Source organism: Pseudophryne corroboree, chromosome 6, assembly GCF_028390025.1.
Source record: "Pseudophryne corroboree isolate aPseCor3 chromosome 6, aPseCor3.hap2, whole genome shotgun sequence".
Classification (NCBI taxonomy): domain Eukaryota; kingdom Metazoa; phylum Chordata; class Amphibia; order Anura; family Myobatrachidae; genus Pseudophryne; species Pseudophryne corroboree.
The window spans coordinates 38,584,037-38,610,961 of NC_086449.1; the positions used below are offsets into that span (position 1 = coordinate 38,584,037).

Consider the following 26,925-nt stretch of genomic DNA (forward strand, 5'->3'; position numbering starts at 1 on the left):
CTTTCAGCTTACTTATTTTGCTAAGAATAATGACTTTACATTTAAGGAAAGACAAACAGTCATATTCTTTGGTTATGGAAGCAAAGATGTGCGCTTTTTAGCTTATCAAAAAACAAATTCTTGATTCAGTTTTTAAAGAAAGTATATTTATCGTCTAAAGCACCGCAATCAGTAAAGAAACCATTGCTCATAAATGACCTCGTGGCGCAACGGTGGCACGTCTGACTCTAGATCAGAAGATTGGGTGTTCAATTCACGTCGGGGTCAATTGCCATTTTGAAGATGAAATTTACCAAATGAAACACCATAAAAGAAACAAATTGCCAAGTCTGTCATCCACCTTCTGTAATGTGATATTTGCTCACAGGTATAACTATATCACCTGCACAGTTTCATAATAAATATCCATTCTGCTCATTTCTCATAATACTTATACAAAAAATACCCAGTTAATTGGAAATTACCATATCTTGACATTGAAGCATACTCTGTACTCTTGGTTTCTTTATGATTAAGTTTTGTTTCATATTGCATCGTTTCATTTCCTGTCAAAGACAACTTCAAAATTTTACATAAGTGCTAACACCAACAATTACTTTATTTTGTAAGACATATAGAAGTAATTTGATTTTTTGATCAATTTTTCCTTTCAGCTTACCTATTTTGTGAAGAATAATGACTTTGCACTGAAGGGGAGACAAACAGTCATATTCTTTGGTTATGGAAGCAAGGATGTGGGCTTGATTGCTTATCAATAATCAAATTCTTGATTCAGTATTTACAGAAAGTATATTGATAGTCTTAAGCACCACAATCAGTAAATAAGCCACTGCACATAAGTGACCTCGTGGCGCAATGGTAGCATGTCTGACTCCAGATCAGAAGGTTGTGTGTTCAAATCACATCGGGGTCATTTACTATTTTGAAGATGAAATTTACCAAATGAAACACCATAAAAGAAACAAATTACCAAGTCTGTCATCCACCTTCTGTAATGTGATATTTGCTCACAGGGATAACTATATCACCTGCACAGTTTCATAATAAATGTCCATTCTGCTCATTTCTCAAAATACCTATGCAAAAATAACCAAGTTTATTGGAAATTACCATATATTGACATTGAAGCATACTCTGTACTCTTGGTTTCTTTATGACTAAGTTTTGTTTTATATTGCAACATTTCAATTCCGGTCACAGACAACTTCAAAATTTTACATATGTGCTAACACCAACAATTACTTTATTTTGTAAGACATATAGAAGTAATTTGATTTTTTTGATCAATTTTTCCTTTCAGCTTACTTATTTTGCTAAGAATAATGACTTTACATTTAAGGAAAGACAAACAGTCATATTCTTTGGTTATGGAAGCAAAGATGTGGGCTTGTTTGCTTATCAAAAAACAAATTCTTGATTCAGTTTTTAAAGAAAGTATATTTATCGTCTAAAGCACCGCAATCAGTAATCAAATCACTGTTCATAAATGACCTCGTGGCGCAACGGTGGCGCGTCTGACTCTAGATCAGAAAATTGCGTGTTCAAATCACGTCGGGGTCAATTGCCATTTTGAAGATGAAATTTACCAAATGAAACACCATAAAAGAAACAAATTGCCAAGTCTGTCATCCACCTTCTGTAATGGGATATTTGCTCACAGGTATAACTATATCACCTGCACAGTTTCATAATAAATGTCCATTCTGCTCATTTCTCATAATACTTATACAAAAAATACCCAGTTAATTGGAAATTACCATATCTTGACATTGAAGCATACTCTGTACTCTTGCTTTCTTTATGACTAAGTTTTGTTTCATAATGCATCATTTCAATTCCGGTCACAGACAACTTCAAAATTTTACATAAGTGCTAACACCAACAATTACTTTATTTTGTAAGACATATAGAAGTAATTTGATTTTTTGGATCAATTTTTCCTTTCAGCTTACTTATTTTGCTAAGAATAATGACTTTACATTTAAGGAAAGACAAACAGTCATATTCTTTGGTTATGGAAGCAAAGATGTGCGCTTTTTAGCTTATCAAAAAACAAATTCTTGATTCAGTTTTTAAAGAAAGTATATTTATCGTCTAAAGCACCGCAATCAGTAAAGAAACCATTGCTCATAAATGACCTCGTGGCGCAACGGTGGCACGTCTGATTCTAGATCAGAAGATTGGGTGTTCAATTCACGTCGGGGTCAATTGCCATTTTGAAGATGAAATTTACCAAATGAAACACCATAAAAGAAACAAATTGCCAAGTCTGTCATCCACCTTCTGTAATGTGATATTTGCTCACAGGTATAACTATATCACCTGCACAGTTTCATAATAAATATCCATTCTGCTCATTTCTCATAATACTTATACAAAAAATACCCAGTTAATTGGAAATTACCATATCTTGACATTGAAGCATACTCTGTACTCTTGGTTTCTTTATGATTAAGTTTTGTTTCATATTGCATCGTTTCATTTCCTGTCAAAGACAACTTCAAAATTTTACATAAGTGCTAACACCAACAATTACTTTATTTTGTAAGACATATAGAAGTAATTTGATTTTTTGATCAATTTTTCCTTTCAGCTTACCTATTTTGTGAAGAATAATGACTTTGCACTGAAGGGGAGACAAACAGTCATATTCTTTGGTTATGGAAGCAAGGATGTGGGCTTGATTGCTTATCAATAATCAAATTCTTGATTCAGTATTTACAGAAAGTATATTGATAGTCTTAAGCACCACAATCAGTAAATAAGCCACTGCACATAAGTGACCTCGTGGCGCAATGGTAGCATGTCTGACTCCAGATCAGAAGGTTGTGTGTTCAAATCACATAGGGGTCATTTACTATTTTGAAGATGAAATTTACCAAATGAAACACCATAAAAGAAACAAATTACCAAGTCTGTCATCCACCTTCTGTAATGTTATATTTGCTCACAAGGATAACTATATCACCTGCACAGTTTCATAATAAATGTCCATTCTGCTCATTTCTCATAATACTTATGCAAAAATAACCCAGTTTATTGGAAATTACCATATATTGACATTGAAGCATACTCTGTACTCTTGGTTTCTTTATGACTAAGTTTTGTTTCATATTGCATCATTTCAATTCCGGTCACAGACAACTTCAAAATTTTACATAAGTGCTAACACCAACAATTACTTTATTTTGTAAGACATATAGAAGTAATTTGATTTTTTTGATCAATTTTTCCTTTCAGCTTACTTATTTTGCTAAGAATAATGACTTTGCATTTAAGGAAAGACAAACAGTCATATTCTTTGGTTATGGAAGCAAAGATGTGCGCTTTTTAGCTTATCAAAAAACAAATTCTTGATTCAGTTTTTAAAGAAAGTATATTTATCGTCTAAAGCACCGCAATCAGTAAAGAAACCATTGCTCATAAATGACCTCGTGGCGCAACGGTGGCGCGTCTGACTCTAGATCAGAAGATTGGGTGTTCAATTCACGTCGGGGTCAATTGCCATTTTGAAGATGAAATTTACCAAATGAAACACCATAAAAGAAACAAATTGCCAAGTCTGTCATCCACCTTCTGTAATGTGATATTTGCTCACAGGTATAACTATATCACCTGCACAGTTTCATAATAAATATCCATTCTGCTCATTTCTCATAATACTTATACAAAAAATACCCAGTTAATTGGAAATTACCATATCTTGACATTGAAGCATACTCTGTACTCTTGGTTTCTTTATGATTAAGTTTTGTTTCATATTGCATCGTTTCATTTCCTGTCAAAGACAACTTCAAAATTTTACATAAGTGCTAACACCAACAATTACTTTATTTTGTAAGACATATAGAAGTAATTTGATTTTTTGATCAATTTTTCCTTTCAGCTTACCTATTTTGTGAAGAATAATGACTTTGCACTGAAGGGGAGACAAACAGTCATATTCTTTGGTTATGGAAGCAAGGATGTGGGCTTGATTGCTTATCAATAATCAAATTCTTGATTCAGTATTTACAGAAAGTATATTGATAGTCTTAAGCACCACAATCAGTAAATAAGCCACTGCACATAAGTGACCTCGTGGCGCAATGGTAGCATGTCTGACTCCAGATCAGAAGATTGCGTGTTCAAATCACGTCGGGGTCAATTGCCATTTTGAAGATGAAATTTACCAAATGAAACACCATAAAAGAAACAAATTGCCAAGTCTGTCATCCACCTTCTGTAATGTGATATTTGCTCACAGGTATAACTATATCACCTGCACAGTTTCATAATAAATATCCATTCTGCTCATTTCTCATAATACTTATACAAAAAATACCCAGTTAATTGGAAATTACCATATCTTGACATTGAAGCATACTCTGTACTCTTGGTTTCTTTATGATTAAGTTTTGTTTCATATTGCATCGTTTCATTTCCTGTCAAAGACAACTTCAAAATTATACATAAGTGCTAACACCAACAATTACTTTACTTTGTAAGACATATAGAAGTAATTTGATTTTTTTTGATCAATTTTTCCTTTCAGCTTACTTATTTTGCTAAGAATAATGACTTTACATTTAAGGAAAGACAAACAGTCATATTCTTTGGTTATGGAAGCAAAGATGTGGGCTTGTTTGTTTATCAATAACCAAATTCTTGATTCAGTATTTACAGAAAGTATATTGATAGTCTAAAGCACCACAATCAGTAAATAAGCCACTGCACATAAGTGACCTCGTGGTGCAACGGTAGAGTGTCTGACTCCAGATCAGAAGGTTGCGTGTTCAATTTACGTCAGGGTCAATTGCCATTTTGAAGATGAAATTTACCAAATGAAACACCATAAAAGAAACAAATTGCCAAGTCTGTCATCCACCTTCTGTAATGTGATATTTGCTCACAGGGATAACTATATCACCTGCACAGTTTCATAATAAATGTCCATTCTGCTCATTTCTCAAAATACTTATGCAAAAATAACCCAGTTTATTGGAAATTACCATATATTGACATTGAAGCATACTCTGTACTCTTGGTTTCTTTATGACTAAGTTTTGTTTCATATTGCATCATTTCAATTCCGGTCACAGACAACTTCAAAATTTTCCATAAGTGCTAACACCAACAATTACTTTATTTTGTAAGACATATAGAAGTAATTTGATTTTTTTGATCAATTTTTCCTTTCAGCTTACTTATTTTGCTAAGAATAATGACTTTACATTTAAGGAAAGACAAACAGTCATATTCTTTGGTTATGGAAGCAAAGATGTGGGCTTGTTTGTTTATCAATAACCAAATTCTTGATTCAGTATTTACAGAAAGTATATTGATAGTCTAAAGCACCACAATCAGTAAATAAGCCACTGCGCATAAGTGACCTCGTGGTGCAACGGTAGAGGGTCTGACTCCAGATCAGAAGTTTGCGTGTTCAATTTACGTCAGGGTCAATTGCCATTTTGAAGATGAAATTTACCAAATGAAACACCATAAAAGAAACAAATTGCCAAGTCTGTCATCCACCTTCTGTAATGTGATATTTGCTCACAGGGATAACTATATCACCTGCACAGTTTCATAATAAATGTCCATTCTGCTCATTTCTCAAAATACTTATGCAAAAATAACCCAGTTTCTTGGAAATTACCATATATTGACATTGAAGCATACTCTGTACTCTTGGTTTCTTTATGACTAAGTTTTGTTTTATATTGCAACATTTCAATTCCGGTCACAGACAACTTCAAAATTTTACATATGTGCTAACACCAACAATTACTTTATTTTGTAAGACATATAGAAGTAATTTGATTTTTTTGACCAATTTTTCCTTTCAGCTTACTTATTTTGCTAAGAATAATGACTTTACATTTAAGGAAAGACAAACAGTCATATTCTTTGGTTATGGAAGCAAAGATGTGGGCTTGTTTGCTTATCAAAAAACAAATTCTTGATTCAGTTTTTAAAGAAAGTATATTTATCGTCTAAAGCACCGCAATCAGTAAACAAATCACTGTTCATAAATGACCTCGTGGCGCAACGGTGGCGCGTCTGACTCTAGATCAGAAAATTGCGTGTTCAAATCACGTCGGGGTCAATTGCCATTTTGAAGATGAAATTTACCAAATGAAACACCATAAAAGAAACAAATTGCCAAGTCTGTCATCCACCTTCTGTAATGGGATATTTGCTCACAGGTATAACTATATCACCTGCACAGTTTCATAATAAATGTCCATTCTGCTCATTTCTCATAATACTTATACAAAAAATACCCAGTTAATTGGAAATTACCATATCTTGACATTGAAGCATACTCTGTACTCTTGCTTTCTTTATGACTAAGTTTTGTTTCATAATGCATCATTTCAATTCCGGTCACAGACAACTTCAAAATTTTACATAAGTGCTAACACCAACAATTACTTTATTTTGTAAGACATATAGAAGTAATTTGATTTTTTTGATCAATTTTTCCTTTCAGCTTACTTATTTTGCTAAGAATAATGACTTTACATTTAAGGAAAGACAAACAGTCATATTCTTTGGTTATGGAAGCAAAGATGTGGGCTTGTTTGCTTATCAAAAAACAAATTCTTGATTCAGTTTTTAAAGAAAGTATATTTATCGTCTAAAGCACCGCAATCAGTAAAGAAACCATTGCTCATAAATGACCTCGTGGCGCAACGGTGGCACGTCTGACTCTAGATCAGAAGATTGGGTGTTCAATTCACGTCGGGGTCAATTGCCATTTTGAAGATGAAATTTACCAAATGAAACACCATAAAAGAAACAAATTGCCAAGTCTGTCATCCACCTTCTGTAATGTGATATTTGCTCACAGGTATAACTATATCACCTGCACAGTTTCATAATAAATATCCATTCTGCTCATTTCTCATAATACTTATACAAAAAATACCCAGTTAATTGGAAATTACCATATCTTGACATTGAAGCATACTCTGTACTCTTGGTTTCTTTATGATTAAGTTTTGTTTCATATTGCATCGTTTCATTTCCTGTCAAAGACAACTTCAAAATTTTACATAAGTGCTAACACCAACAATTACTTTATTTTGTAAGACATATAGAAGTAATTTGATTTTTTGATCAATTTTTCCTTTCAGCTTACCTATTTTGTGAAGAATAATGACTTTGCACTGAAGGGGAGACAAACAGTCATATTCTTTGGTTATGGAAGCAAGGATGTGGGCTTGATTGCTTATCAATAATCAAATTCTTGATTCAGTATTTACAGAAAGTATATTGATAGTCTTAAGCACCACAATCAGTAAATAAGCCACTGCACATAAGTGACCTCGTGGCGCAATGGTAGCATGTCTGACTCCAGATCAGAAGGTTGTGTGTTCAAATCACATAGGGGTCATTTACTATTTTGAAGATGAAATTTACCAAATGAAACACCATAAAAGAAACAAATTACCAAGTCTGTCATCCACCTTCTGTAATGTTATATTTGCTCACAAGGATAACTATATCACCTGCACAGTTTCATAATAAATGTCCATTCTGCTCATTTCTCATAATACTTATGCAAAAATAACCCAGTTTATTGGAAATTACCATATATTGACATTGAAGCATACTCTGTACTCTTGGTTTCTTTATGACTAAGTTTTGTTTCATATTGCATCATTTCAATTCCGGTCACAGACAACTTCAAAATTTTACATAAGTGCTAACACCAACAATTACTTTATTTTGTAAGACATATAGAAGTAATTTGATTTTTTTGATCAATTTTTCCTTTCAGCTTACTTATTTTGCTAAGAATAATGACTTTGCATTTAAGGAAAGACAAACAGTCATATTCTTTGGTTATGGAAGCAAAGATGTGCGCTTTTTAGCTTATCAAAAAACAAATTCTTGATTCAGTTTTTAAAGAAAGTATATTTATCGTCTAAAGCACCGCAATCAGTAAAGAAACCATTGCTCATAAATGACCTCGTGGCGCAACGGTGGCACGTCTGACTCTAGATCAGAAGATTGGGTGTTCAATTCACGTCGGGGTCAATTGCCATTTTGAAGATGAAATTTACCAAATGAAACACCATAAAAGAAACAAATTGCCAAGTCTGTCATCCACCTTCTGTAATGTGATATTTGCTCACAGGTATAACTATATCACCTGCACAGTTTCATAATAAATATCCATTCTGCTCATTTCTCATAATACTTATACAAAAAATACCCAGTTAATTGGAAATTACCATATCTTGACATTGAAGCATACTCTGTACTCTTGGTTTCTTTATGATTAAGTTTTGTTTCATATTGCATCGTTTCATTTCCTGTCAAAGACAACTTCAAAATTTTACATAAGTGCTAACACCAACAATTACTTTATTTTGTAAGACATATAGAAGTAATTTGATTTTTTGATCAATTTTTCCTTTCAGCTTACCTATTTTGTGAAGAATAATGACTTTGCACTGAAGGGGAGACAAACAGTCATATTCTTTGGTTATGGAAGCAAGGATGTGGGCTTGATTGCTTATCAATAATCAAATTCTTGATTCAGTATTTACAGAAAGTATATTGATAGTCTTAAGCACCACAATCAGTAAATAAGCCACTGCACATAAGTGACCTCGTGGCGCAATGGTAGCATGTCTGACTCCAGATCAGAAGATTGCGTGTTCAAATCACGTCGGGGTCAATTGCCATTTTGAAGATGAAATTTACCAAATGAAACACCATAAAAGAAACAAATTGCCAAGTCTGTCATCCACCTTCTGTAATGTGATATTTGCTCACAGGTATAACTATATCACCTGCACAGTTTCATAATAAATATCCATTCTGCTCATTTCTCATAATACTTATACAAAAAATACCCAGTTAATTGGAAATTACCATATCTTGACATTGAAGCATACTCTGTACTCTTGGTTTCTTTATGATTAAGTTTTGTTTCATATTGCATCGTTTCATTTCCTGTCAAAGACAACTTCAAAATTATACATAAGTGCTAACACCAACAATTACTTTACTTTGTAAGAAATATAGAAGTAATTTGATTTTTTGATCAATTTTTCCTTTCAGCTTACTTATTTTGCTAAGAATAATGACTTTACATTTAAGGAAAGACAAACAGTCATATTCTTTGGTTATGGAAGCAAAGATGTGGGCTTGTTTGCTTATCAAAAAACAAATTCTTGATTCAGTTTTTAAAGAAAGTATATTTATCGTCTAAAGCACCGCAATCAGTAATCAAATCACTGTTCATAAATGACCTCGTGGCGCAACGGTGGCGCGTCTGACTCTAGATCAGAAAATTGCGTGTTCAAATCACGTCGGGGTCAATTGCCATTTTGAAGATGAAATTTACCAAATGAAACACCATAAAAGAAACAAATTGCCAAGTCTGTCATCCACCTTCTGTAATGGGATATTTGCTCACAGGTATAACTATATCACCTGCACAGTTTCATAATAAATGTCCATTCTGCTCATTTCTCATAATACTTATACAAAAAATACCCAGTTAATTGGAAATTACCATATCTTGACATTGAAGCATACTCTGTACTCTTGCTTTCTTTATGACTAAGTTTTGTTTCATAATGCATCATTTCAATTCCGGTCACAGACAACTTCAAAATTTTACATAAGTGCTAACACCAACAATTACTTTATTTTGTAAGACATATAGAAGTAATTTGATTTTTTGGATCAATTTTTCCTTTCAGCTTACTTATTTTGCTAAGAATAATGACTTTACATTTAAGGAAAGACAAACAGTCATATTCTTTGGTTATGGAAGCAAAGATGTGCGCTTTTTAGCTTATCAAAAAACAAATTCTTGATTCAGTTTTTAAAGAAAGTATATTTATCGTCTAAAGCACCGCAATCAGTAAAGAAACCATTGCTCATAAATGACCTCGTGGCGCAACGGTGGCACGTCTGACTCTAGATCAGAAGATTGGGTGTTCAATTCACGTCGGGGTCAATTGCCATTTTGAAGATGAAATTTACCAAATGAAACACCATAAAAGAAACAAATTGCCAAGTCTGTCATCCACCTTCTGTAATGTGATATTTGCTCACAGGTATAACTATATCACCTGCACAGTTTCATAATAAATATCCATTCTGCTCATTTCTCATAATACTTATACAAAAAATACCCAGTTAATTGGAAATTACCATATCTTGACATTGAAGCATACTCTGTACTCTTGGTTTCTTTATGATTAAGTTTTGTTTCATATTGCATCGTTTCATTTCCTGTCAAAGACAACTTCAAAATTTTACATAAGTGCTAACACCAACAATTACTTTATTTTGTAAGACATATAGAAGTAATTTGATTTTTTGATCAATTTTTCCTTTCAGCTTACCTATTTTGTGAAGAATAATGACTTTGCACTGAAGGGGAGACAAACAGTCATATTCTTTGGTTATGGAAGCAAGGATGTGGGCTTGATTGCTTATCAATAATCAAATTCTTGATTCAGTATTTACAGAAAGTATATTGATAGTCTTAAGCACCACAATCAGTAAATAAGCCACTGCACATAAGTGACCTCGTGGCGCAATGGTAGCATGTCTGACTCCAGATCAGAAGGTTGTGTGTTCAAATCACATAGGGGTCATTTACTATTTTGAAGATGAAATTTACCAAATGAAACACCATAAAAGAAACAAATTACCAAGTCTGTCATCCACCTTCTGTAATGTTATATTTGCTCACATGGATAACTATATCACCTGCACAGTTTCATAATAAATGTCCATTCTGCTCATTTCTCATAATACTTATGCAAAAATAACCCAGTTTATTGGAAATTACCATATATTGACATTGAAGCATACTCTGTACTCTTGGTTTCTTTATGACTAAGTTTTGTTTCATATTGCATCATTTCAATTCCGGTCACAGACAACTTCAAAATTTTACATAAGTGCTAACACCAACAATTACTTTATTTTGTAAGACATATAGAAGTAATTTGATTTTTTTGATCAATTTTTCCTTTCAGCTTACTTATTTTGCTAAGAATAATGACTTTGCATTTAAGGAAAGACAAACAGTCATATTCTTTGGTTATGGAAGCAAAGATGTGCGCTTTTTAGCTTATCAAAAAACAAATTCTTGATTCAGTTTTTAAAGAAAGTATATTTATCGTCTAAAGCACCGCAATCAGTAAAGAAACCATTGCTCATAAATGACCTCGTGGCGCAACGGTGGCGCGTCTGACTCTAGATCAGAAGATTGGGTGTTCAATTCACGTCGGGGTCAATTGCCATTTTGAAGATGAAATTTACCAAATGAAACACCATAAAAGAAACAAATTGCCAAGTCTGTCATCCACCTTCTGTAATGTGATATTTGCTCACAGGTATAACTATATCACCTGCACAGTTTCATAATAAATATCCATTCTGCTCATTTCTCATAATACTTATACAAAAAATACCCAGTTAATTGGAAATTACCATATCTTGACATTGAAGCATACTCTGTACTCTTGGTTTCTTTATGATTAAGTTTTGTTTCATATTGCATCGTTTCATTTCCTGTCAAAGACAACTTCAAAATTTTACATAAGTGCTAACACCAACAATTACTTTATTTTGTAAGACATATAGAAGTAATTTGATTTTTTGATCAATTTTTCCTTTCAGCTTACCTATTTTGTGAAGAATAATGACTTTGCACTGAAGGGGAGACAAACAGTCATATTCTTTGGTTATGGAAGAAAGGTTGTGGGCTTGATTGCTTATCAATAATCAAATTCTTGATTCAGTATTTACAGAAAGTATATTGATAGTCTTAAGCACCACAATCAGTAAATAAGCCACTGCACATAAGTGACCTCGTGGCGCAATGGTAGCATGTCTGACTCCAGATCAGAAGATTGCGTGTTCAAATCACGTCGGGGTCAATTGCCATTTTGAAGATGAAATTTACCAAATGAAACACCATAAAAGAAACAAATTGCCAAGTCTGTCATCCACCTTCTGTAATGTGATATTTGCTCACAGGTATAACTATATCACCTGCACAGTTTCATAATAAATATCCATTCTGCTCATTTCTCATAATACTTATACAAAAAATACCCAGTTAATTGGAAATTACCATATCTTGACATTGAAGCATACTCTGTACTCTTGCTTTCTTTATGACTAAGTTTTGTTTCATAATGCATCATTTCAATTCCGGTCACAGACAACTTCAAAATTTTACATAAGTGCTAACACCAACAATTACTTTATTTTGTAAGACATATAGAAGTAATTTGATTTTTTTGATCAATTTTTCCTTTCAGCTTACTTATTTTGCTAAGAATAATGACTTTACATTTAAGGAAAGACAAACAGTCATATTCTTTGGTTATGGAAGCAAAGATGTGGGCTTGTTTGCTTATCAAAAAACAAATTCTTGATTCAGTTTTTAAAGAAAGTATATTTATCGTCTAAAGCACCGCAATCAGTAAAGAAACCATTGCTCATAAATGACCTCGTGGCGCAACGGTGGCACGTCTGACTCTAGATCAGAAGATTGGGTGTTCAATTCACGTCGGGGTCAATTGCCATTTTGAAGATGAAATTTACCAAATGAAACACCATAAAAGAAACAAATTGCCAAGTCTGTCATCCACCTTCTGTAATGTGATATTTGCTCACAGGTATAACTATATCACCTGCACAGTTTCATAATAAATATCCATTCTGCTCATTTCTCATAATACTTATACAAAAAATACCCAGTTAATTGGAAATTACCATATCTTGACATTGAAGCATACTCTGTACTCTTGGTTTCTTTATGATTAAGTTTTGTTTCATATTGCATCGTTTCATTTCCTGTCAAAGACAACTTCAAAATTTTACATAAGTGCTAACACCAACAATTACTTTATTTTGTAAGACATATAGAAGTAATTTGATTTTTTGATCAATTTTTCCTTTCAGCTTACCTATTTTGTGAAGAATAATGACTTTGCACTGAAGGGGAGACAAACAGTCATATTCTTTGGTTATGGAAGCAAGGATGTGGGCTTGATTGCTTATCAATAATCAAATTCTTGATTCAGTATTTACAGAAAGTATATTGATAGTCTTAAGCACCACAATCAGTAAATAAGCCACTGCACATAAGTGACCTCGTGGCGCAATGGTAGCATGTCTGACTCCAGATCAGAAGGTTGTGTGTTCAAATCACATAGGGGTCATTTACTATTTTGAAGATGAAATTTACCAAATGAAACACCATAAAAGAAACAAATTACCAAGTCTGTCATCCACCTTCTGTAATGTTATATTTGCTCACATGGATAACTATATCACCTGCACAGTTTCATAATAAATGTCCATTCTGCTCATTTCTCATAATACTTATGCAAAAATAACCCAGTTTATTGGAAATTACCATATATTGACATTGAAGCATACTCTGTACTCTTGGTTTCTTTATGACTAAGTTTTGTTTCATATTGCATCATTTCAATTCCGGTCACAGACAACTTCAAAATTTTACATAAGTGCTAACACCAACAATTACTTTATTTTGTAAGACATATAGAAGTAATTTGATTTTTTTGATCAATTTTTCCTTTCAGCTTACTTATTTTGCTAAGAATAATGACTTTGCATTTAAGGAAAGACAAACAGTCATATTCTTTGGTTATGGAAGCAAAGATGTGCGCTTTTTAGCTTATCAAAAAACAAATTCTTGATTCAGTTTTTAAAGAAAGTATATTTATCGTCTAAAGCACCGCAATCAGTAAAGAAACCATTGCTCATAAATGACCTCGTGGCGCAACGGTGGCGCGTCTGACTCTAGATCAGAAGATTGGGTGTTCAATTCACGTCGGGGTCAATTGCCATTTTGAAGATGAAATTTACCAAATGAAACACCATAAAAGAAACAAATTGCCAAGTCTGTCATCCACCTTCTGTAATGTGATATTTGCTCACAGGTATAACTATATCACCTGCACAGTTTCATAATAAATATCCATTCTGCTCATTTCTCATAATACTTATACAAAAAATACCCAGTTAATTGGAAATTACCATATCTTGACATTGAAGCATACTCTGTACTCTTGGTTTCTTTATGATTAAGTTTTGTTTCATATTGCATCGTTTCATTTCCTGTCAAAGACAACTTCAAAATTTTACATAAGTGCTAACACCAACAATTACTTTATTTTGTAAGACATATAGAAGTAATTTGATTTTTTGATCAATTTTTCCTTTCAGCTTACCTATTTTGTGAAGAATAATGACTTTGCACTGAAGGGGAGACAAACAGTCATATTCTTTGGTTATGGAAGAAAGGTTGTGGGCTTGATTGCTTATCAATAATCAAATTCTTGATTCAGTATTTACAGAAAGTATATTGATAGTCTTAAGCACCACAATCAGTAAATAAGCCACTGCACATAAGTGACCTCGTGGCGCAATGGTAGCATGTCTGACTCCAGATCAGAAGATTGCGTGTTCAAATCACGTCGGGGTCAATTGCCATTTTGAAGATGAAATTTACCAAATGAAACACCATAAAAGAAACAAATTGCCAAGTCTGTCATCCACCTTCTGTAATGTGATATTTGCTCACAGGTATAACTATATCACCTGCACAGTTTCATAATAAATATCCATTCTGCTCATTTCTCATAATACTTATACAAAAAATACCCAGTTAATTGGAAATTACCATATCTTGACATTGAAGCATACTCTGTACTCTTGGTTTCTTTATGATTAAGTTTTGTTTCATATTGCATCGTTTCATTTCCTGTCAAAGACAACTTCAAAATTATACATAAGTGCTAACACCAACAATTACTTTACTTTGTAAGACATATAGAAGTAATTTGATTTTTTTTGATCAATTTTTCCTTTCAGCTTACTTATTTTGCTAAGAATAATGACTTTACATTTAAGGAAAGACAAACAGTCATATTCTTTGGTTATGGAAGCAAAGATGTGGGCTTGTTTGTTTATCAATAACCAAATTCTTGATTCAGTATTTACAGAAAGTATATTGATAGTCTAAAGCACCACAATCAGTAAATAAGCCACTGCACATAAGTGACCTCGTGGTGCAACGGTAGAGTGTCTGACTCCAGATCAGAAGGTTGCGTGTTCAATTTACGTCAGGGTCAATTGCCATTTTGAAGATGAAATTTACCAAATGAAACACCATAAAAGAAACAAATTGCCAAGTCTGTCATCCACCTTCTGTAATGTGATATTTGCTCACAGGGATAACTATATCACCTGCACAGTTTCATAATAAATGTCCATTCTGCTCATTTCTCAAAATACTTATGCAAAAATAACCCAGTTTATTGGAAATTACCATATATTGACATTGAAGCATACTCTGTACTCTTGGTTTCTTTATGACTAAGTTTTGTTTCATATTGCATCATTTCAATTCCGGTCACAGACAACTTCAAAATTTTCCATAAGTGCTAACACCAACAATTACTTTATTTTGTAAGACATATAGAAGTAATTTGATTTTTTTGATCAATTTTTCCTTTCAGCTTACTTATTTTGCTAAGAATAATGACTTTACATTTAAGGAAAGACAAACAGTCATATTCTTTGGTTATGGAAGCAAAGATGTGGGCTTGTTTGTTTATCAATAACCAAATTCTTGATTCAGTATTTACAGAAAGTGTATTGATAGTCTAAAGCACCACAATCAGTAAATAAGCCACCGCGCATAAGTGACCTCGTGGTGCAACGTTAGAGTGTCTGACTCCAGATCAGAAGTTTGCGTGTTCAATTTACGTCAGGGTCAATTGCCATTTTGAAGATGAAATTTACCAAATGAAACACCATAAAAGAAACAAATTGCCAAGTCTGTCATCCACCTTCTGTAATGGGATATTTGCTCACAGGTATAACTATATCACCTGCACAGTTTCATAATAAATATCCATTCTGCTCATTTCTCATAATACTTATACAAAAAATACCCAGTTAATTGGAAATTACCATATCTTGACATTGAAGCATACTCTGTACTCTTGGTTTCTTTATGATTAAGTTTTGTTTCATATTGCATCGTTTCATTTCCTGTCAAAGACAACTTCAAAATTTTACATAAGTGCTAACACCAACAATTACTTTATTTTGTAAGACATATAGAAGTAATTTGATTTTTTGATCAATTTTTCCTTTCAGCTTACCTATTTTGTGAAGAATAATGACTTTGCACTGAAGGGGAGACAAACAGTCATATTCTTTGGTTATGGAAGCAAGGATGTGGGCTTGATTGCTTATCATTAATCAAATTCTTGATTCAGTATTTACAGAAAGTATATTGATAGTCTTAAGCACCACAATCAGTAAATAAGCCACTGCACATAAGTGACCTCGTGGCGCAATGGTAGCATGTCTGACTCCAGATCAGAAGGTTGTGTGTTCAAATCACATCGGGGTCATTTACTATTTTGAAGATGAAATTTACCAAATGAAACACCATAAAAGAAACAAATTACCAAGTCTGTCATCCACCTTCTGTAATGTGATATTTGCTCACAGGGATAACTATATCACCTGCACAGTTTCATAATAAATGTCCATTCTGCTCATTTCTCAAAATACCTATGCAAAAATAACCCAGTTTATTGGAAATTACCATATATTGACATTGAAGCATACTCTGTACTCTTGGTTTCTTTATGACTAAGTTTTGTTTTATATTGCAACATTTCAATTCCGGTCACAGACAACTTCAAAATTTTACATATGTGCTAACACCAACAATTACTTTATTTTGTAAGACATATAGAAGTAATTTAATTTTTTTGATCAATTTTTCCTTTCAGCTTACTTATTTTGCTAAGAATAATGACTTTACATTTAAGGAAAGACAAACAGTCATATTCTTTGGTTATGGAAGCAAAGATGTGGGCTTGTTTGCTTATCAAAAAACAAATTCTTGATTCAGTTTTTAAAGAAAGTATATTTATCATCTAAAGCACCGCAATCAGTAAAGAAACCATTGCTCATAAATGACCTCGTGGCACAACGGTGGCACGTCTGACTCTAGATCAGAAGATTGGGTGTTCAATTCACGTCGGGGTCAATTGCCATTTTGAAGATGAAATTTACCAAATGAAACACCATAAAAGAAACAAATTGCCAAGTCTGTCATCCACCTTCTGTAATGTGATATTTGCTCACAGGTATAACTATATCACCTGCACAGTTTCATAATAAATATCCATTCTGCTCATTTCTCATAATACTTATACAAAAAATACCCAGTTAATTGGAAATTACCATATCTTGACATTGAAGCATACTCTGTACTCTTGGTTTCTTTATGATTAAGTTTTGTTTCATATTGCATCGTTTCATTTCCTGTCAAAGACAACTTCAAAATTTTACATAAGTGCTAACACCAACAATTACTTTATTTTGTAAGACATATAGAAGTAATTTGATTTTTTGATCAATTTTTCCTTTCAGCTTACCTATTTTGTGAAGAATAATGACTTTGCACTGAAGGGGAGACAAACAGTCATATTCTTTGGTTATGGAAGCAAGGATGTGGGCTTGATTGCTTATCAATAATCAAATTCTTGATTCAGTATTTACAGAAAGTATATTGATAGTCTTAAGCACCACAATCAGTAAATAAGCCACTGCACATAAGTGACCTCGTGGCGCAATGGTAGCATGTCTGACTCCAGATCAGAAGGTTGTGTGTTCAAATCACATAGGGGTCATTTACTATTTTGAAGATGAAATTTACCAAATGAAACACCATAAAAGAAACAAATTACCAAGTCTGTCATCCACCTTCTGTAATGTTATATTTGCTCACAAGGATAACTATATCACCTGCACAGTTTCATAATAAATGTCCATTCTGCTCATTTCTCATAATACTTATGCAAAAATAACCCAGTTTATTGGAAATTACCATATATTGACATTGAAGCATACTCTGTACTCTTGGTTTCTTTATGACTAAGTTTTGTTTCATATTGCATCATTTCAATTCCGGTCACAGACAACTTCAAAATTTTACATAAGTGCTAACACCAACAATTACTTTATTTTGTAAGACATATAGAAGTAATTTGATTTTTTTGATCAATTTTTCCTTTCAGCTTACTTATTTTGCTAAGAATAATGACTTTGCATTTAAGGAAAGACAAACAGTCATATTCTTTGGTTATGGAAGCAAAGATGTGCGCTTTTTAGCTTATCAAAAAACAAATTCTTGATTCAGTTTTTAAAGAAAGTATATTTATCGTCTAAAGCACCGCAATCAGTAAAGAAACCATTGCTCATAAATGACCTCGTGGCGCAACGGTGGCGCGTCTGACTCTAGATCAGAAGATTGGGTGTTCAATTCACGTCGGGGTCAATTGCCATTTTGAAGATGAAATTTACCAAATGAAACACCATAAAAGAAACAAATTGCCAAGTCTGTCATCCACCTTCTGTAATGTGATATTTGCTCACAGGTATAACTATATCACCTGCACAGTTTCATAATAAATATCCATTCTGCTCATTTCTCATAATACTTATACAAAAAATACCCAGTTAATTGGAAATTACCATATCTTGACATTGAAGCATACTCTGTACTCTTGGTTTCTTTATGATTAAGTTTTGTTTCATATTGCATCGTTTCATTTCCTGTCAAAGACAACTTCAAAATTTTACATAAGTGCTAACACCAACAATTACTTTATTTTGTAAGACATATAGAAGTAATTTGATTTTTTGATCAATTTTTCCTTTCAGCTTACCTATTTTGTGAAGAATAATGACTTTGCACTGAAGGGGAGACAAACAGTCATATTCTTTGGTTATGGAAGCAAGGATGTGGGCTTGATTGCTTATCAATAATCAAATTCTTGATTCAGTATTTACAGAAAGTATATTGATAGTCTTAAGCACCACAATCAGTAAATAAGCCACTGCACATAAGTGACCTCGTGGCGCAATGGTAGCATGTCTGACTCCAGATCAGAAGATTGCGTGTTCAAATCACGTCGGGGTCAATTGCCATTTTGAAGATGAAATTTACCAAATGAAACACCATAAAAGAAACAAATTGCCAAGTCTGTCATCCACCTTCTGTAATGTGATATTTGCTCACAGGTATAACTATATCACCTGCACAGTTTCATAATAAATATCCATTCTGCTCATTTCTCATAATACTTATACAAAAAATACCCAGTTAATTGGAAATTACCATATCTTGACATTGAAGCATACTCTGTACTCTTGGTTTCTTTATGATTAAGTTTTGTTTCATATTGCATCGTTTCATTTCCTGTCAAAGACAACTTCAAAATTATACATAAGTGCTAACACCAACAATTACTTTACTTTGTAAGACATATAGAAGTAATTTGATTTTTTGATCAATTTTTCCTTTCAGCTTACTTATTTTGCTAAGAATAATGACTTTACATTTAAGGAAAGACAAACAGTCATATTCTTTGGTTATGGAAGCAAAGATGTGGGCTTGTTTGCTTATCAATAACAAAATTCTTGATTCAGTTTTTACAGAAAGTATATTTATCGTCTAAAGCACCGCAATCAGTAAAGAAACCATTGCTCATAAATGACCTTGTGGCGCAACGGTGGCGCGTCTGGCTCTATATCAGAATATTGCGTGTTCAAATCACGTCGGGGTCAATTACCATTTTGAAGATGAAATTTACCAAATGAAACACCATAAAAGAAACAAATTGCCAAGTCTGTCATCCACCTTCTGTAATGTGATATTTGCTCACAGGTTTAACTATATCACCTGCACAGTTTCATAATAAATGTCCATTCTGCTCATTTCTCATAATACTTATGCAAAAATAACCCAGTTAATTGGAAATTACCATATATTGACATTGAAGCATACTCTGTACTCTTGGTTTCTTTATGATTAAGTTTTGTTTCATATTGCATCGTTTCATTTCCGGTCAAAGACAACTTCAAAATTTTACATAAGTGCTAACACCAACAATTACTTTATTTTGTAAGACATTTAGAAGTAACTTGACTATTTTGATCAATTTTTCCTTTCAGCTTACCTATTTTGTTAAGAATAATGACTTTGCACTGAAGGGGAGACAAACAGTCATATTCTTTGGTTATGGAAGCAAGGATTTGGGCTTGATTGCTTATCAATAACCAAATTCTTGATTCAGTATTTACAGAAAGTATATTGATAGTCTAAAGCACCACAATCAGTAAATAAGCCACTGCTCGTAAGTGACCTTGTGGTGCAACGGTAGCGTGTCTGACTCCAGATCAGAAAATTGCGTGTTCAATTCACGTTCGGGTCAATTGCCATTTTGAAGATGAAATTTACCAAATGAAACACCATAAAAGAAACAAATTACAAAGTCTGTCATCCACCTTCTGTAATGTGATATTTGCTCACAGGTATAATTATATCACCTGCATAGTTTCATAATAAATGTTCATTCTGCTCATTTCTCATAATACTTATGCAAAAATAACCCAGTTTATTGGAAATTACCATATATTGACATTGAAGCATACTCTGTACTCTTGGTTTCTTTATGACTAAGTTTTGTTTCATATTGCATCATTTCAATTCCGGTCACAGACAACTTCAAAATTTTCCATAAGTGCTAACACCAACAATTACTTTATTTTGTAAGACATATAGAAGTAATTTGATTTTTTTGATCAATTTTTCCTTTCAGCTTACTTATTTTGCTAAGAATAATGACTTTGCATTTAAGGAAAGACAAACAGTCATATTCTTTGGTTATGGAAGCAAAGATGTGCGCTTTTTAGCTTATCAAAAAACAAATTCTTGATTCAGTTTTTAAAGAAAGTATATTTATCGTCTAAAGCACCGCAATCAGTAAAGAAACCATTGCTCATAAATGACCTCGTGGCGCAACGGTGGCGCGTCTGACTCTAGATCAGAAGATTGGGTGTTCAATTCACGTCGGGGTCAATTGCCATTTTGAAGATGAAATTTACCAAATGAAACACCATAAAAGAAACAAATTGCCAAGTCTGTCATCCACCTTCTGTAATGTGATATTTGCTCACAGGTATAACTATATCACCTGCACAGTTTCATAATAAATATCCATTCTGCTCATTTCTCATAATACTTATACAAAAAATACCCAGTTAATTGGAAATTACCATATCTTGACATTGAAGCATACTCTGTACTCTTGGTTTCTTTATGATTAAGTTTTGTTTCATATTGCATCGTTTCATTTCCTGTCAAAGACAACTTCAAAATTTCACATAAGTGCTAACACCAACAATTACTTTATTTTGTAAGACATATAGAAGTAATTTGATTTTTTGATCAATTTTTCCTTTCAGCTTACCTATTTTGTGAAGAATAATGACTTTGCACTGAAGGGGAGACAAACAGTCATATTCTTTGGTTATGGAAGAAAGGTTGTGGGCTTGATTGCTTATCAATAATCAAATTCTTGATTCAGTATTTACAGAAAGTATATTGATAGTCTTAAGCACCACAATCAGTAAATAAGCCACTGCACATAAGTGACCTCGTGGCGCAATGGTAGCATGTCTGACTCCAGATCAGAAGATTGCGTGTTCAAATCACGTCGGGGTCAATTGCCATTTTGAAGATGAAATTTACCAAATGAAACACCATAAAAGAAACAAATTGCCAAGTCTGTCATCCACCTTCTGTAATGTGATATTTGCTCACAGGTATAACTATATCACCTGCACAGTTTCATAATAAATATCCATTCTGCTCATTTCTCATAATACTTATACAAAAAATACCCAGTTAATTGGAAATTACCATATCTTGACATTGAAGCATACTCTGTACTCTTGGTTTCTTTATGATTAAGTTTTGTTTCATATTGCATCGTTTCATTTCCTGTCAAAGACAACTTCAAAATTATACATAAGTGCTAACACCAACAATTACTTTACTTTGTAAGACATATAGAAGTAATTTGATTTTTTTTGATCAATTTTTCCTTTCAGCTTACTTATTTTGCTAAGAATAATGACTTTACATTTAAGGAAAGACAAACAGTCATATTCTTTGGTTATGGAAGCAAAGATGTGGGCTTGTTTGTTTATCAATAACCAAATTCTTGATTCAGTATTTACAGAAAGTATATTGATAGTCTAAAGCACCACAATCAGTAAATAAGCCACTGCACATAAGTGACCTCGTGGTGCAACGGTAGAGTGTCTGACTCCAGATCAGAAGGTTGCGTGTTCAATTTACGTCAGGGTCAATTGCCATTTTGAAGATGAAATTTACCAAATGAAACACCATAAAAGAAACAAATTGCCAAGTCTGTCATCCACCTTCTGTAATGTGATATTTGCTCACAGGGATAACTATATCACCTGCACAGTTTCATAATAAATGTCCATTCTGCTCATTTCTCAAAATACTTATGCAAAAATAACCCAGTTTATTGGAAATTACCATATATTGACATTGAAGCATACTCTGTACTCTTGGTTTCTTTATGACTAAGTTTTGTTTCATATTGCATCATTTCAATTCCGGTCACAGACAACTTCAAAATTTTTCATAAGTGCTAACACCAACAATTACTTTATTTTGTAAGACATATAGAAGTAATTTGATTTTTTTGATCAATTTTTCCTTTCAGCTTACTTATTTTGCTAAGAATAATGACTTTACATTTAAGGAAAGACAAACAGTCATATTCTTTGGTTATGGAAGCAAAGATGTGGGCTTGTTTGCTTATCAAAAAACAAATTCTTGATTCAGTTTTTAAAGAAAGTATATTTATCGTCTAAAGCACCGCAATCAGTAAAGAAACCATTGCTCATAAATGACCTCGTGGCACAACGGTGGCACGTCTGACTCTAGATCAGAAGATTGGGTGTTCAATTCACGTCGGGGTCAATTGCCATTTTGAAGATGAAATTTACCAAATGAAACACCATAAAAGAAACAAATTGCCAAGTCTGTCATCCACCTTCTGTAATGTGATATTTGCTCACAGGTATAACTATATCACCTGCACAGTTTCATAATAAATATCCATTCTGCTCATTTCTCATAATACTTATACAAAAAATACCCAGTTAATTGGAAATTACCATATCTTGACATTGAAGCATACTCTGTACTCTTGGTTTCTTTATGATTAAGTTTTGTTTCATATTGCATCGTTTCATTTCCTGTCAAAGACAACTTCAAAATTTTACATAAGTGCTAACACCAACAATTACTTTATTTTGTAAGACATATAGAAGTAATTTGATTTTTTGATCAATTTTTCCTTTCAGCTTACCTATTTTGTGAAGAATAATGACTTTGCACTGAAGGGGAGACAAACAGTCATATTCTTTGGTTATGGAAGCAAGGATGTGGGCTTGATTGCTTATCAATAATCAAATTCTTGATTCAGTATTTACAGAAAGTATATTGATAGTCTTAAGCACCACAATCAGTAAATAAGCCACTGCACATAAGTGACCTCGTGGCGCAATGGTAGCATGTCTGACTCCAGATCAGAAGGTTGTGTGTTCAAATCACATAGGGGTCATTTACTATTTTGAAGATGAAATTTACCAAATGAAACACCATAAAAGAAACAAATTACCAAGTCTGTCATCCACCTTCTGTAATGTTATATTTGCTCACAAGGATAACTATATCACCTGCACAGTTTCATAATAAATGTCCATTCTGCTCATTTCTCATAATACTTATGCAAAAATAACCCAGTTTATTGGAAATTACCATATATTGACATTGAAGCATACTCTGTACTCTTGGTTTCTTTATGACTAAGTTTTGTTTCATATTGCATCATTTCAATTCCGGTCACAGACAACTTCAAAATTTTACATAAGTGCTAACACCAACAATTACTTTATTTTGTAAGACATATAGAAGTAATTTGATTTTTTTGATCAATTTTTCCTTTCAGCTTACTTATTTTGCTAAGAATAATGACTTTGCATTTAAGGAAAGACAAACAGTCATATTCTTTGGTTATGGAAGCAAAGATGTGCGCTTTTTAGCTTATCAAAAAACAAATTCTTGATTCAGTTTTTAAAGAAAGTATATTTATCGTCTAAAGCACCGCAATCAGTAAAGAAACCATTGCTCATAAATGACCTCGTGGCGCAACGGTGGCGCGTCTGACTCTAGATCAGAAGATTGGGTGTTCAATTCACGTCGGGGTCAATTGCCATTTTGAAGATGAAATTTACCAAATGAAACACCATAAAAGAAACAAATTGCCAAGTCTGTCATCCACCTTCTGTAATGTGATATTTGCCCACAGGTATAACTATATCACCTGCACAGTTTCATAATAAATATCCATTCTGCTCATTTCTCATAATACTTATACAAAAAATACCCAGTTAATTGGAAATTACCATATCTTGACATTGAAGCATACTCTGTACTCTTGGTTTCTTTATGATTAAGTTTTGTTTCATATTGCATCGTTTCATTTCCTGTCAAAGACAACTTCAAAATTTTACATAAGTGCTAACACCAACAATTACTTTATTTTGTAAGACATATAGAAGTAATTTGATTTTTTGATCAATTTTTCCTTTCAGCTTACCTATTTTGTGAAGAATAATGACTTTGCACTGAAGGGGAGACAAACAGTCATATTCTTTGGTTATGGAAGCAAGGATGTGGGCTTGATTGCTTATCAATAATCAAATTCTTGATTCAGTATTTACAGAAAGTATATTGATAGTCTTAAGCACCACAATCAGTAAATAAGCCACTGCACATAAGTGACCTCGTGGCGCAATGGTAGCATGTCTGACTCCAGATCAGAAGATTGCGTGTTCAAATCACGTCGGGGTCAATTGCCATTTTGAAGATGAAATTTACCAAATGAAACACCATAAAAGAAACAAATTGCCAAGTCTGTCATCCACCTTCTGTAATGTGATATTTGCTCACAGGTATAACTATATCACCTGCACAGTTTCATAATAAATATCCATTCTGCTCATTTCTCATAATACTTATACAAAAAATACCCAGTTAATTGGAAATTACCATATCTTGACATTGAAGCATACTCTGTACTCTTGGTTTCTTTATGATTAAGTTTTGTTTCATATTGCATCGTTTCATTTCCTGTCAAAGACAACTTCAAAATTATACATAAGTGCTAACACCAACAATTACTTTACTTTGTAAGACATATAGAAGTAATTTGATTTTTTGATCAATTTTTCCTTTCAGCTTACTTATTTTGCTAAGAATAATGACTTTACATTTAAGGAAAGACAAACAGTCATATTCTTTGGTTATGGAAGCAAAGATGTGGGCTTGTTTGCTTATCAATAACAAAATTCTTGATTCAGTTTTTACAGAAAGTATATTTATCGTCTAAAGCACCGCAATCAGTAAAGAAACCATTGCTCATAAATGACCTTGTGGCGCAACGGTGGCGCGTCTGGCTCTATATCAGAATATTGCGTGTTCAAATCACGTCGGGGTCAATTACCATTTTGAAGATGAAATTTACCAAATGAAACACCATAAAAGAAACAAATTGCCAAGTCTGTCATCCACCTTCTGTAATGTGATATTTGCTCACAGGTTTAACTATATCACCTGCACAGTTTCATAATAAATGTCCATTCTGCTCATTTCTCATAATACTTATGCAAAAATAACCCAGTTAATTGGAAATTACCATATATTGACATTGAAGCATACTCTGTACTCTTGGTTTCTTTATGATTAAGTTTTGTTTCATATTGCATCGTTTCATTTCCGGTCAAAGACAACTTCAAAATTTTACATAAGTGCTAACACCAACAATTACTTTATTTTGTAAGACATTTAGAAGTAACTTGACTATTTTGATCAATTTTTCCTTTCAGCTTACCTATTTTGTTAAGAATAATGACTTTGCACTGAAGGGGAGACAAACAGTCATATTCTTTGGTTATGGAAGCAAGGATTTGGGCTTGATTGCTTATCAATAACCAAATTCTTGATTCAGTATTTACAGAAAGTATATTGGTAGTCTAAAGCACCACAATCAGTAAATAAGCCACTGCTCATAAGTGACCTCGTGGTGCAACGGTAGCGTGTCTGACTCCAGATCAGAAGATTGCGTGTTCAATTCACGTTGGGGTCAATTGCCATTTTGAAGATGAAATTTACCAAATGAAACACCATAAAAGAAACTAATTACCAAGTCTGTCATCCACCTTCTGTAATGTGATATTTGCTCACAGGTATAATTATATCACCTGCATAGTTTCATAATAAATGTCCATTCTGCTCATTTCTCATAATACTTATGCAAAAATAACCCAGTTAATTGGAAATTACCATATCTTGACATTGAAGCATACTCTGTACTCTTGGTTTCTTTATGATTAAGTTTTGTTTCATATTGCATCGTTCATTTCCGGTCAAAGACAACTTCAAAATTTTACATAAGTGCTAACACCAACAATTACTTTATTTTGTAAGACATTTAGAAGTAACTTGACTTTTTTGATCAATTTTTCCTTACAGCTTACCTATTTTGTTAAGAATAATGACTTTGCACTAAAGGGGAGACAAACAGTCATATTCTTTGGTTATGGAAGCAAGGATTTGGGCTTGATTGCTTATCAATAACCAAATTCTTGATTCAGTATTTACAGAAAGTATATTGATAGTCTAAAGCACCACAATCAGTAAATAAGCCACTGCTCGTAAGTGACCTTGTGGTGCAACGGTAGCGTGTCTGACTCCAGATCAAAAGATTGCGTGTTCAATTCACGTTCGGGTCAATTGCCATTTTGAAGATGAAATTTACCAAATGAAACACCATAAAAGAAACAAATTACAAAGTCTGTCATCCACCTTCTGTAATGTGATATTTGCTCACAGGTATAATTATATCACCTGCATAGTTTCATAATAAATGTTCATTCTGC

General features: G+C 33.0%; 16 non-coding genes across 16 annotated transcripts; all 16 read left to right on the top strand.

Moving 5' to 3' along the window:
• Positions 1-841: 841 nt before the first annotated feature.
• Positions 842-913, top strand: TRNAW-CCA (transfer RNA tryptophan (anticodon CCA)). Its single transcript has one exon. It is a non-coding gene; the product is annotated as a tRNA-Trp (tRNA).
• Positions 914-2,781: 1,868 nt separating this feature from the next.
• On the top strand, positions 2,782-2,853 carry TRNAW-CCA (transfer RNA tryptophan (anticodon CCA)). Its single transcript has one exon. It is a non-coding gene; the product is annotated as a tRNA-Trp (tRNA).
• Positions 2,854-4,074: 1,221 nt separating this feature from the next.
• On the top strand, positions 4,075-4,146 carry TRNAW-CCA (transfer RNA tryptophan (anticodon CCA)). The gene has a single exon. It is a non-coding gene; the product is annotated as a tRNA-Trp (tRNA).
• Positions 4,147-7,309: 3,163 nt separating this feature from the next.
• On the top strand, positions 7,310-7,381 carry TRNAW-CCA (transfer RNA tryptophan (anticodon CCA)). The gene has a single exon. It is a non-coding gene; the product is annotated as a tRNA-Trp (tRNA).
• A 1,221-nt stretch (positions 7,382-8,602) lies between these two features.
• TRNAW-CCA (transfer RNA tryptophan (anticodon CCA)) lies at positions 8,603-8,674 on the top strand. Its single transcript has one exon. It is a non-coding gene; the product is annotated as a tRNA-Trp (tRNA).
• A 1,867-nt stretch (positions 8,675-10,541) lies between these two features.
• Positions 10,542-10,613, top strand: TRNAW-CCA (transfer RNA tryptophan (anticodon CCA)). The gene has a single exon. It is a non-coding gene; the product is annotated as a tRNA-Trp (tRNA).
• A 1,221-nt stretch (positions 10,614-11,834) lies between these two features.
• TRNAW-CCA (transfer RNA tryptophan (anticodon CCA)) lies at positions 11,835-11,906 on the top strand. Its single transcript has one exon. It is a non-coding gene; the product is annotated as a tRNA-Trp (tRNA).
• A 1,221-nt stretch (positions 11,907-13,127) lies between these two features.
• On the top strand, positions 13,128-13,199 carry TRNAW-CCA (transfer RNA tryptophan (anticodon CCA)). The gene has a single exon. It is a non-coding gene; the product is annotated as a tRNA-Trp (tRNA).
• A 1,221-nt stretch (positions 13,200-14,420) lies between these two features.
• On the top strand, positions 14,421-14,492 carry TRNAW-CCA (transfer RNA tryptophan (anticodon CCA)). Its single transcript has one exon. It is a non-coding gene; the product is annotated as a tRNA-Trp (tRNA).
• Positions 14,493-16,361: 1,869 nt separating this feature from the next.
• On the top strand, positions 16,362-16,433 carry TRNAW-CCA (transfer RNA tryptophan (anticodon CCA)). Its single transcript has one exon. It is a non-coding gene; the product is annotated as a tRNA-Trp (tRNA).
• Positions 16,434-17,654: 1,221 nt separating this feature from the next.
• TRNAW-CCA (transfer RNA tryptophan (anticodon CCA)) lies at positions 17,655-17,726 on the top strand. The gene has a single exon. It is a non-coding gene; the product is annotated as a tRNA-Trp (tRNA).
• A 1,221-nt stretch (positions 17,727-18,947) lies between these two features.
• TRNAW-CCA (transfer RNA tryptophan (anticodon CCA)) lies at positions 18,948-19,019 on the top strand. Its single transcript has one exon. It is a non-coding gene; the product is annotated as a tRNA-Trp (tRNA).
• A 2,514-nt stretch (positions 19,020-21,533) lies between these two features.
• TRNAW-CCA (transfer RNA tryptophan (anticodon CCA)) lies at positions 21,534-21,605 on the top strand. Its single transcript has one exon. It is a non-coding gene; the product is annotated as a tRNA-Trp (tRNA).
• A 1,869-nt stretch (positions 21,606-23,474) lies between these two features.
• On the top strand, positions 23,475-23,546 carry TRNAW-CCA (transfer RNA tryptophan (anticodon CCA)). Its single transcript has one exon. It is a non-coding gene; the product is annotated as a tRNA-Trp (tRNA).
• A 1,221-nt stretch (positions 23,547-24,767) lies between these two features.
• Positions 24,768-24,839, top strand: TRNAW-CCA (transfer RNA tryptophan (anticodon CCA)). The gene has a single exon. It is a non-coding gene; the product is annotated as a tRNA-Trp (tRNA).
• Positions 24,840-26,060: 1,221 nt separating this feature from the next.
• On the top strand, positions 26,061-26,132 carry TRNAW-CCA (transfer RNA tryptophan (anticodon CCA)). Its single transcript has one exon. It is a non-coding gene; the product is annotated as a tRNA-Trp (tRNA).
• Positions 26,133-26,925: the final 793 nt, after the last annotated feature.